General features: G+C 41.8%; 1 protein-coding gene and 1 long non-coding RNA gene across 12 annotated transcripts in view; one reads left to right on the forward strand and one right to left on the reverse strand.

Moving 5' to 3' along the window:
• Window positions 1-12,505, forward strand: part of PCED1B (PC-esterase domain containing 1B) — a 149,438-nt gene that overhangs the window by 125,834 nt on the left and 11,099 nt on the right. For 6 of the 11 annotated variants that reach the window (XM_055581781.1, XM_055581739.1, XM_055581731.1 and 3 more), the window contains one exon: window positions 9,023-9,224. The gene's annotated coding sequence lies outside the window, so the exon portion shown is untranslated. Of the gene's footprint in view, window positions 1-4,459; window positions 4,522-4,660; window positions 4,817-6,481; window positions 6,723-7,366; window positions 7,456-8,291; window positions 8,564-9,022; window positions 9,225-12,075; window positions 12,302-12,505 lie in introns of those variants that run through there. The other 5 variants (XM_055581789.1, XR_008714743.1, XM_055581748.1 and 2 more) reach the window with 5 other exon arrangements.
• LOC129652822 (uncharacterized) lies at window positions 4,808-12,443 on the reverse strand. Its single transcript, XR_008714801.1, has 2 exons — window positions 12,310-12,443; window positions 4,808-5,396 (listed from the first exon to the last, which is right to left on the reverse strand). It is a non-coding gene; the product is annotated as an uncharacterized LOC129652822 (long non-coding RNA).

Raw genomic sequence — 12,505 nt, forward strand, 5'->3', positions numbered from 1 at the left:
ATGGTAATATAAGTTTCCATGTTACTCTTTCCATACATCTTACCCTCTCCTCCCCTCTCCCCATGTCCATAAGTCTATTCTCTATGGCTGTTTCTCCATTGCAGCCCTGTAAATAAATTCTTCAGAACCATTTTTCTAGATTCCATATATGTGTGTTAGAATACGATATTTATCTTTCTCTTTCTGACTCACTTCACTCTGTATAATAGGTTCATCTACCTCATCAGAAAGGACTCAAGTGCATTCCTTTCTATGGCTGAGTAGTATTCCATTGTGTATCTGTACCCCATCTTCTTTATCCGTTCATCTGTCAATGGACATTTAAGTTTTTCCATGTCTTGCCTATTGTGAATAGTGCTGCTGTGAACATTGGAATGCACGTATCTTTTTAAATCATAGTTTTATCTGTATGTATGCCCAGGAATGAGATTGTTGAATCATATGGTAGCAACTGCACCAGCTTACATTCCCAAAATACCCAGATATTTTTAAACTGACGGTATTGTGAATAGCCCCCTCCAATATGACAACTTGAAAGTAAAAGCCATTTTAAAGAGAAAATTTTCAAACACAGATGATGAATGTGAAAGGTAAAAGAGGACTCTCTGCCAGCCTCTCTGGGCGAGAAAAAAAATGATGCTCTTAGCATTTTCCAGGTCTAGAATATAGCTTCTTTATTTGCATAGTTTATGCCAACATGGATCATGGAAAGGAAATTTTGTTGTCACCAATAGTCAACTGACTCTTAAATATCTCAAAATTAGTGTCTTCAAGAGCTGGCCTGGCTTTGGACAAAACTGTACTCTTACAGATATGTTGACCTGGTGAACTTTAGCGAAGTGGAAGTGGAATATTATTCAGCCTGTGAAAAGGAAATCCTGTTACCTACATCAACATGGATGAAGCTTGGGGATGTTATATTAGGTGAAATAAGCCAGACATGAAAAGACAAATACTGTGTGATTCCATTTCTGTGAGATGTCTGAAAGTTAAGTGAAAGTTGCTTAGTCATGGCCAACTCTTTGTGACCCCATGGACTATACAGTCCATGGAGTTCTCCAGGTCAGAATACTGGAGTGGGTGGCCCTTCCCTTCTCCAGGGGATCTTCCCAATCCAGGGATTGAACTGGGGTCTCCCACATTGCAGGTGGATTCTTTACCAGCTGAGCCAGCAAGGAAGCCCAAGAATACTGGAGTGGGTAGCCTATCCCTTCTCCAGGGGATCTTTCTGATCCAGGAATTGAACTAGGGTCTCCTACATTGCAGGCAGATTCTTTACCAGCTGAGCTACCAGGGAAGCCCATGAAGTGTCTATTGCAGCCTAATTCATAGAAACAGAAAAGTAGAATGGTGGTTCCCAGGGGCTGTGAAGAGCAGTAAATGAAAGATATGGTTTAATGGGTAGAGTTTTTCAGATCTGTAAGACAAAAGTTCTAGAGGTCTGTTGCACAACAGTGTGAATGTACTTCGCAGTACTGCCCTGTACACTTGCAAATGGTTAAGACGGTAATATGAGCGAGGGGGAGAGGAGGTGGGGGAAGAGAAACACTGGATTCAGAAAACTAAGTTGGTAATCTTCTAATAAAGTTTAATGCTATTTAAAGGTAAAGAATATTGCTAAATAATTCAAGATGCAATTCTCCTAGTGTATTAAACTATTCTTTGTGAAAAAGGTTTATAACCTTTTATTTTTCCTGAAATTTATGGACCGTGTCTCTGGGACTAGGGGACCAAGACTCAGGAGGCCAAGTCTTTGGTCCAAGCTCCATGGTTAGCCACTTAAAAATCTATTTTTATACTGCTAATTTATTAGGATAACTTAGTAATTATTTTGTATTACTAAAGCATGGATGTATGTATACTAATTCTTAGAATAATTTGAGCATAGACCAATTGCTAAGCACTCTGCTTAGCCTTTGGCCTATTCAATCTCCACAAGTGGAACTGGGCCAGAGAGGTTAGTGACTTTCCCAAAGTCACTCAGCTCATAGATTACAAACTTCAGACTCTGAACTCATTTCTTGGGCCTACAAAGGCCATGCTCTGAACTATGAAGCTACACTGGAGCAGAATAGAGAAATTGCATAAAACAAAAATTCCAAAGAAGGTTTGCAGAAAAGTTAAAGCAATCCTGACAGAATGAGGTCTTTATAAATTCCATTCCTCTCTCATCCTGGTGAAACCACCAATTGGGCTCTTGTCAACCTATAAGCTCCCAAACTCCAGCAACTCTGGCCTTGCTCCTCTATAAGGCAAAAGCTTGCATGTACTGAATTAGTACAGATAAACTCATGAGAAGTTTTGATCCAGTCTCAAAATTCTTAACACACTCTCAGAGAAGACTTTGTGCCACTAAAGAAACAAATTATTCATATGTGCTTGAAAGCACTAAATGCAAATGATTTGAAGAGAAATGATCAAAAATGTATACTGTTTCAAGTCATACAAGTGAAGAAAACACATAGAGTTGTGGTTTGCCAGATTTGGTCCTCTTTCTTAAGGTGGCCAGTCACTGATTTGTACACAGACACACGCCATGCCAGCTGGCTGAAATAAGTGCATTTATAAGTAAGTATTTAGTGGGCTGATTTCTAGCCTGTTTGAAACACTCCATTCCAGTAAGATAAGAAAAATAAGTGTTCCTTAAAATAGAAACTGTAGATAAAATGATAACGGCTAATATAGAGATAAGTCTAAATTAATCTGCAGCCAGACCTATTAAAAATTGTTACTATTAAAGAAAAATCATTTCTGCCGTTATATTCAGAATATTTTCACTAAATTATAATATTGGGCTTTTGTGATTTTGCTTTTAAATAAATTATGGTTTAAAACAAATTATAAATTTGTAATGGCACATTGACATAAACAGAAACTGAAAGGCAAAACTCCGATCTGACTAAATAGTATTTTTGCCTACTCTGTACCTGCACCTCTGTGGCTGAAACAGACTAGAGAAAACCAAACACCCCTGTTGAGCATGGACTGTAGCCTGCCAGGTTCCTCTGTCCATGGGATTTCCCAGGAGTGGGTTGCCATTTCTTTCTCCTGGGGATCCAGGGATTGAACCTGTGTCTCCTTCATTGCAGGTGGATTCTTTACTGTCTGAGCCACCAGGGAAGCCCATCCAAGTAAGGGCTCCTAGCTTTGAGTGGGGCCCCATGCTATTGAGTAGACAGCCTCCTCATTCCCCAGATGACTATTTCATACCTTCTTCTCCACCCACAATGCAGAAGTCCCCAGTTTGGGACGCCCCCAGATCTTCCTGGGTTGGGAAGACCCGCTGGAGAAGGGAAAGGCTACCTACTCCAGTATTCTGGCCTGGAGAATTCCAAGGCCTGTATAGTCCATGGGGTCGCAAACAGTCGTGAGTGACTTTGACTTCACTTTCACTTCTCCATCCTCAGACCTCTAATACCACCCTCCCCAGGTTCACTCTCAGTTGGTGACCTGGACCCTGCTGCCTAGTTCCCTGAGAAAACAGCAGTCAGGAAAACCCCTGCCCGCTGGCACCTTCACCGCATTCGGTGTCTTTCCTGGAATTTCTTTGGTTGAATGTCCACTGTCCTATCCAAGGCCAACCCCTCCACTTGGGCCCTAGAGACCAGTCCTTTCACCAACTCAAGGGAATGGCTCCAGAATTCTCTCCCATTCCTCCTGCAGCATCTTGTTCCCTGTTTATGGAATCATTCCTGTAAGCATACAAACACGCTACTGTTGTTCCCATCTTAAAAGGAACAAAATTTCTCTTCCCCCCACTTCCCCACATCTTTAGTTTCCCTTTGCTTATAGTTTAACTCCTGGAGGGTGCACTGCCACTAATTCTCCTCTCATTCTCTTAACCACTGTAATCAGCAGTTGTCCCCAACACTGTCTAGGTCACCCAATGTCCTGCCAGTGGTCAAACATCCCACTTGACTTATCACCTGTCTCTGACTGAGACCATCCTTCCTCCCTTGAAACACGTTTTCCTCTTGGCTTCCAGGACCTCATACTTTGTTCTTGCAGCCACTGACTCTTCCTTCTCAGGCCCTTTCCAGGTTCCCTCTCCTCTTCCTGACCTCCCAGGAATTCTCAGACCTCTTTTCTTCTGTAGCTTCACCATCTCCATTGGCAACAGCATCCAAACCCAAACCAAACTGCTCTCTCTAGGCTAGTCCTTTCTGCCCAGTGCCAAATCCCCACCCCACAGCTGACTTTAGATGTGTACAAGGAATCTCAAAGGGAACAAGCCATCCACCCCCAAATCTGTTTCTCCCATTGATTCTCCATCTCAGTAACTTCGTCCCTCTTGTGCTCAGGCCAAGAGCCATGGAGCTAGCTCTGTATTCCCCCCTTCTCTCACACCCTGTCCTCTCTCCACAGGCAAATCCTGTCACCTCTACTTCAAAATATATCCAGAATCTGACTCTTTCTCATTCCTTGGCTAATGTCACTCTGGTTTAAGCCTCAACTCCTGCATTACTTGGTAACTTCCTTAATTGGTCTTCCTGCTTTCCCTCACATCCCAGTCTTATTAAGGTGGGTGTTAATTTTCTGCTCAAGCCCCTCACAACAGCTTTCAAATAACAAGCCCAAGTCCTTTCAATGACCCTTAATCTGCCCCTCTCCCTGACTTTTTGTTTTTTGGGACCCCACAATGTAGCTTATGGTATCTTAGTTCTCCAGGATCCCACCAGGAATGGAACCCAAGCCCTCACTCACACCCACAGTGTGAAAGCACGGAGTCCTAACTAACCACTGGACCACCAGGGAATTCCCAGCTGTAAGGTACAGTTCGGGCCGAGGCAGAAAAGGAGAGACGACCTCAAGAAAAGTAGGTTACCTTTATTCAGGCAAGGAGGGGTGACAGTCGGCCTAACGACCAGGCTGCGTGTAAGACGGATCAGGGAGGCTTCATATTTAAAGGGAGGTTTGTGGAAGCGATGAGGGAAATGTTAGGCAGGCAGGACGTTTTCAGTAATCTTCAGCTGAGATGGCATTTGTAGTTGAACAGGGGGTGGGAGGTTTTGGGCAGGGGGCGATAAGTCCCCTGGGCAGGGGACGGTAAGTCCCAGAGCATCAGGGCGGGACTTAAAGTTCGGTTTTGTTTTCCCCAAAGTCAGATGATTCAGCAAGGGCCTTGGAGACCGCTGTTTTCTTTTCTAGGCCCAAGGACTCCGTCACCATCTGCCTCTCTCTTCTCTGTGTGAAGAAAGTCCATCTCCTGTGTCTTTCTCCCTTGTTCTCTCCAGCCCAGTCAATTTGTTTCCTTGTTCTTCTCTCTGCTTGGTGCTTCCTCCCACCAGATTTCACCAAGTTTGCTCCATACCCCCACCTCCACCCTCAACTTCTCAACAGCAGCCTCCTCTGAACCAAGGTTGTTTACTTCCATTGCACTGTTCTTAGCAGGATCTCTGTAACAAAAGACAAATTAACAAGAGAAAAGTTACAAATTAGCCTTTCTAAAGAAATGAAGACCCAAAGGGAGGATTCTTGTTGATGTTCAGTCACTCAGTCTATTTGACTCTTTGCAACCCCATGGACTGTAGCATGCCAGGCTTCCCTGTCATTCACTATCTCCCCGAGTTTGTTCAAACTCGCATCCATTGAATAGGCCTGAATGTTTTCAAACTGGATTTGAAGATCAATAGGACAAAGGGTGAGAGTTAAGGGCAGTGAACTGAGGGAACTTAGCAAGCCCTGTTTATTGGAATTCCTCGGAGTCCCTTTGTCTTCAGAGATAAGGATGCTGTGTACGTGTAGGACGCTCAGTCATGTCCGACTCTTTTCGATCCCATGGACTGTAGCCCCCAGGCTGCTCTGTCTGTGGAATTCTCCAGGCAAGAATACTGAAGTGGATGGCCATTCCCTTCAACAGGGGATCTTCCCAGGGATCTGCAGATTGTTAATGATCTGAGCTATCAGGGAAGTCCAAGAATGTTCATTTCTTAAATGGAGAGAGCTTCTCCCACACAGGGTCTTAAGACTTGCTTTCAGGGTTGGGTGGGGAAGGGTGGGGGTGGTGGTCAGAGTCTTTTCAGTACCTGCTGTTTCTCACATTCTTTCAGCTTAAAATATTTAACATGTCAAGGTGCTGCATGCGTCATGAACCCCATCACCACCCTATTTAAAATTCCAACCCGCAGTCCTTACATTCGCCCCATCCAGCAATCATGTTCCTATTCTCATTTATCTAACATATTATTTCACTTGCTCTTTAGTTACCTGCCTCCCCTAACACAAAGATCAACTCAATAAGGGCAAGGGTTTTTTTTGGGGGGGGTTTCCCCCCACATATTCACAGTGATTTCTCCCCAGCACTTCGTACACTGCCTACCACAATTATTTTGAATGAATGAGGGAAAGACTGAATAAAATGAGCCATGACTAATGATACAGATATATTTTACTAGCCATGGCAGTGTACCTGGTACTTGGATCTATTTTCTCCTTAAACCCATGCCTCTTTGTAGTGGTTATCACTATCCTTATTTCACAGATGAGAAAATCGCAGTGTCACAGAGGAGTTAAGTGACTCCCAAAGTGAAAGAATCAAGTTTCAAACCCAAGTCTGTTTGGCCCCAAAGTCAGACATCCAGCAGTTCACTTTATTTCATAGCATCATCGCTCTGGCTCCAGTCCTCTCCATCAAAAGACATGCAATTACCACATCACAAATCAAGATCAAGGTTTCTGAGTGATCCCCAGATGGGATATCAGGGCCAAACCCAAAAGGACAGTAGCCCACCTCTTTTCATAGGCTGTTGTGACTCTCGAGTTTTCTACAGCATTTCAAACATCTGAGTGCTTGCGACAGTCTGGATGATTTACCAGATTTTTTGCAGTTTACCACTGGTTCTAAGTGGCGTTTGTATTTTTTCCAGAGCCTTCAATAAAAATGGAAGTTGACTCTTTCGAAAGGAAAAAAGAGAATAAAATATTTCAGACAGATATAGAATATCTGCAGAGAATATTTCTGGTAGAATAGACAAGGTGTGACAGTATTGTTTCTAGAAAGAAGAGTAAGGGATTAGGGAACAAGAAAGGGAAAGAAACTTACTTCTCATACACCTTTTGAACTTTTGCACCCTGTGCATTAAGTAGCTTCTAGAAACAAGCAAAATGGTGTAAAGATGACAGTGAGGCCAGTGTGCCCTGTCTGACTTCCCCCGCAGAGGGCCGTGAAAATGCCCGCCTGCACTCAGCTGTGCTCCATCCTGTGCTGACCCATCGAGGTGACTTATGTCATTTCTGCTCTCCCTCAGTTTACCATCTGCAAAGTGAAGATAATGAGAGCTTGCCTTACTCTGTAAACCAGGATTTATTGTGATAGCACATTTTAAGTGTAAAACATTATACATGCATAGTTCTCATTATCTTTTAGGAAAAAGCTGGGTGAGAAAGCCAGCTCACTGAGCTATAGAACATGAAATGGGGCCAGAACAGCAATTGTGACTCTCTCCATATATCATAGTAAGTTCTTAGAAGTAAGAAAATCTGTGGGAAATAATCTGTTACTTGGTCTCAAAAAAATTCATTTTGAATTTGAAGAGTACAAGTGAGATTAGCATTTGCATTATTACAGCTCCTCTGTTCTCTGGTCTTAGGATGATTATGTGAATTTTAGTCATCCTCTAAATTGTTCTTTTATTCTCACCATGTACACACTAGCTGGAATTTAGAGAACTGGAAAGATCTGCAACTCATTTACAAAATTGCTAGACTCAAAATAATGGCAAGTTTTCAAAGTTATATCACAAATTACTCTGAATTTTAAAATACTAAAGTTAGATTTGCAACTCATTTGTAGAATAGCTAGAATCAAATAATGGCACATTTTCAAAGTGATGTCACAAGCCACTCTGAAGTTTAAAATACAAAAGTTATCATTTGGGTTCTAGGTACAGCCCTGCCTTGAGACACAATAATCATTGTAATTAAATTCATGGGAAAAGTGTGAAATAATTTGATTTGTGGCTATAGAAAATAGGATAAAAACAGTGTAATGTGTGGGATTAATTTTTAAGCCATACATTGGGCAGTCAGCGAAGTAAAGTAATATTTTTCAAGAAAAGATAAATGCATCACTTAATAGGCCAATTTACCTGAAACAATTTAAAATTAAAAAAATCAAGGGATGAAAGACATTATTTCAGCACTATTTTGGAATCTGTTACTCTTGTTCCTTAGGTATCTTACACCATTTAAAGCAATGGAGAGATACCTTATCCTAAAGTGTTTGACATACTTTAGAAGGTTCACTATTGGGAGAAAACTTCTAAAACTTGACTTCCTCTTTTTTTTTTTTTTTTTTTTTTCTGATTTATTTCTTCCTTCTCTTTCCTCTTGGGATCTGTAGAAGTGATACTCCTCTTCCAAGTCAGATCCTTCCCAAACAAAACAAAGCTCTGAGCTTATCTAATCAATCAGAGAACCACTTCCCATTTCCGTTTCCTGTCACCTGATGGTTTCCAGGGGAGCAGGAGAGGAGGCTTTGCCACTTTGTGTTTACCAGAGGCCTGTGGCTAAGACCCCTTGCTTTCTGCAGCTGCGGAATGGTCTATCCTTCCACCCACAGGAGGTGGGAGGAACAAGGGAAGGGATTTGAAAGTGGCCTGTAAACTCTAATGCCCCCATACAAAAATTCAGGATTCTGACTTTAAAAAATTAATTAGAAAAGGGACCAGTCTTCCTCTCATCATTTCTCTTATGTCTCTTTTCACTTCTGCTTCCAGTCCCCAGTCTTTCCCCCTTTCCCCTTCTAATAGCTTTCCCAGCTGTGAACAAACCACACAAATAAGGGTGATAAGAACCCAGAGTTTGAATTGTTAAAATGAAACAAAGCAAGAGTCAATAGACATTACACCCAAATTACTTAGAAATGTAAAATGAAAGCAAGCTAAGAGCCAAATTTCAGGAAGAAGCTCCAGTTTGATTTACTTACCAGTTTGTTTCCCTATTTGCCCAGTTCTTAAAGCTTCGGTCATTAGTCTTCCACTTCCTAATGCAAGAAAGTGCTGATTTATGTTATTTGCTCCAGATGCCACCGGAAATGGCCTCTTCTCCCCAGACGCTGGCTCACAAACGGAGCAGCCCCCAGAGGTGAATTTACCTGCCTTGAGCCCAGGTTCTGGGCTCTCCCACCTGACGCTTCAACCTCCAGCGGAGAAAGGAGTCTCTCTAGGGAAAAGATCTAGGACCAACTGAGAAGTACATTTCTAAATCACCAGTTACTTTAATGAGTAAGTACTTTCAGTTTTCCCATTTTATTTTAAGCATTACTATTTCACATTTCTGACCAGCCTTTCTTAGGATCCTCATTTTGGGGGCACTTAATGTATAGGAAGGAATCACCAGCCTAGTCTACTCCACCCCACCTCCACTTAACTCAAGAGTCCTAAAGAGACAACTGTTATCATTGTAATATTGTCTAATAAGGGTGCATGACTGATAAGCCACTAAATCTCTAACAGCATACAGTGCAGGGAAACAGTGAGCTGTGAACTGGAGAAAAGAGATGACGCTTCTATTGTCTGTGTAATCTTATATGTTGTGGTTGACCACAAAGGCTTGGCATCGGTTATGACTCCTAGCTCTGCTTTTTATAAAATGGATGACCTTGGGCAGATGACTCAATCTTTTAATTTTTGAATGTGTAAAATGGAGAAAATGAAGTACCAATTTTATCCAGGTCTTAAGAGGAATAAATAGAGGAGCCAAAACACTGAGCATACTGTTGAGAGGGTACTAAACAATGTCACTAAATAATAAGTTACATTTTTAAATAATAAGATAAAACTTCATTTCACTGGACAGTTTCCTTAACTGCTAAGTCCCATCCCCCAGATATGCTGAGATGACTCAGAATAACATTTAACATCCATGGAGTTTACAGATCATTTCATTTCCACAATTAACCCTGAGGTAGGCAGTGCCGTTGGATTAGTTTTGTTACTGAGGGATAAGGGGTAAGAGCTCTGTTGAACACACAGTAGGAACAAACTCTTAGGCCCAAACTCAGATCTGAAGGGAGGAAAGCATGACTTGGGAAAGGCCTGGTGTGGTGGTGGGTTCAGTTTCCTTGGTCCTCTCCCCTCCTGCACCTGGTTCCTCCTCTTGTTCCCAGCCTTGGGCTTGAAACCTAGGGAAATCCCACCCAGAGCAGTGGGAACCCAGACCTTCCAGATCCCTCTACCAAATAGTGTTGGTAGGGAGCAGACAGAAACTGGCTCTTAGAATCCCCATTTTCCCATTCAAAACCTTTGTTCCCCATAGAAACCTATCTGAATACTAGATAATATTGTTTAAAAATAATACCAACAGCAATAATAAAATAATGTCATTTTAAAAGCTCTTCTGGACAATCTCCCTAGAGGAACATAGGGGCCATTTCTCCAACTTCAAGCTTAAACACACAGAGGTAAAGTGAGCATTGGTGGTGGCAGAAACCTTTGGCCTGCTGACTCAGACTAGTGCTCTCATCGTTGGTTAAATGGGCTTCTGTGGCCCTTCCTAGAGACAGAATTTTCAGAATCCAACCTGTTCGTCAGTTGAAAGTAATTTAGTCAATATTAGCACCCCCACCCCAACCCTTTACAATCATGGAAACTTCTTACTCAACTGTTGAATCTAGAGTAGTTATGATCTAGAGTAGTCAATGTAAGTATAGAAACATTTGAAACACAAATGTGGCTTTAGTGCAGCCCTGACTTTCCCACTGACTCACTCAGAACTGTTAACTATAAGTGGTAAAAAACAACTAGGTTCACTTCATACTTGTCCTGTTTTCACAAAGAAAAATTTAAAGCTGTGCACACAGCATTGCTTTGTTTTGTTTATCAACAGAGGGAAAAAAAAGGAAAACTATATGCAACTCTTTTTCTTTTTGGTAAAATTATTTTTTCCTCTTGATTTCACTATATATGTATAGCTGAGGTTAAAAGCTCAGTCTCTGGAGCCATATTTCCTCCTAAAGAAGCAAAACAAAATCTTATGCTTATCTAATCAAGCAGAAGAGTCACTGTCCATAAGGGATGAGTGCTGTCTCTTCTCAGCAGCTGTACAAACTTGGATGATTGACATAACTTCTCCAAGCCTCAGTTTACTCATCTGTAAAATGGGTATAACAGTTCCTTCTTCACTAGGTCCTGAGTATAGAAGAGGCCTTGCACAGGGTAAATGCTCAATGGGTAATAACCATATTCTGCCTCAGACACTGGTCCATGAGGGGTACAAGGATAGGTGAGGCCCATTTCTGCTCCCCAGGACTAGGATGTACTGGAGTAGGAAGACACATGGACAGTTAATTATACAGTAAAGCAGAAAGTCACTCAGTCATGTTCGACTCTTCGCAACCCCGTGGACTGTAGCCCGCCAAGCTCCTCTGTCCATGGAATTCCCCTGGCAAGAATACTGGAATGGGTAGCCATTCCCTTCTCCAGGGGTCTTCCTAACCCAGAGATCGATCCCTGGTCTCCTGCATTGTAGGCAGATTCTTTACCATCTGAACCACCAGAGAAGCCAGAACCAAGGGCTAAACAGAGGTGTCTGTCAGAGGAAGGGGGGAATTTTTCTCTCTGGGAACAGAGAAGGCTCTTAGAACTATATTTTAAACTGGGTCTTAAAGAAGGAACAGAATTTCAGGAGAGGAAGGGGTTAGGGAACACAATGCTGAGTCACAGATCAAACAGGGAACGCTTAAGAAAAAGCCCTCTGGGTATACACGAGCTCTGTAATTCATCCACAAGCTTTGGAGAGATACATAGAAGGAAGGATCATCTCCTAGGTTAAAAAACAAAGTCTATAAATGCAAACTGTTGTAGTTAGGCTAGTGTATCAGATGAAAATGAAGATATGAAATTGAGAACTATGAGAAAACATGTATAAAATAAAATCTCTCCTATTTTGAAAAGTTTCAATCAAAGTAAGACACACTTCCTTAGGGATTATGAGAAATCTATGGAAAATAGAAAAGTTAGCCATAAAATCTGAAAGAGGTGAAACTGTGCTCAGTTTCCTAAAATATACAGCAACATTCTCATTCCTAAAGTATTTTCTAAAATTACATCTTTTTTTTTTCTTTTAATTGCCAAGAAACTGTTGAGCTGATTCATATCCAAGTTGTCACTGAAGAATTTTGATGTTTTAGGAATGGTGGAAATGGCCACAGTCATGAAAAATAAAAATGACTTGACCCAAGCATTTTAGAAGCAGAGTTTATTTCCACCAAGCTATCCCCAGCCAATATTAAGCATAAATTATATAGCAGTTCTCTGAAAGTGCACAGAAAAATAGACCACCGTCATTCCCATGATGATCGATATTTACCTTTGGAAGGATTGTTCAAAGGTCACAGGAGTCTTCTGTGAGGAATTCAGCCACAGTTTGATGGGAGAATAGTGGTATCCAAAGAATTTACAAGTGATAAAAAGCCCACACAGACTAAGTCACCTCTTGCTCCTCCCCTGCCCCACCCCCCCACCCCCCGTAGTAAATCTCACCTGAACTCATCAAATTCTACTCT

Source organism: Bubalus kerabau, chromosome 1 (assembly GCF_029407905.1).
Source record: "Bubalus kerabau isolate K-KA32 ecotype Philippines breed swamp buffalo chromosome 1, PCC_UOA_SB_1v2, whole genome shotgun sequence".
Taxonomy (NCBI): Eukaryota; Metazoa; Chordata; class Mammalia; order Artiodactyla; family Bovidae; genus Bubalus; species Bubalus kerabau.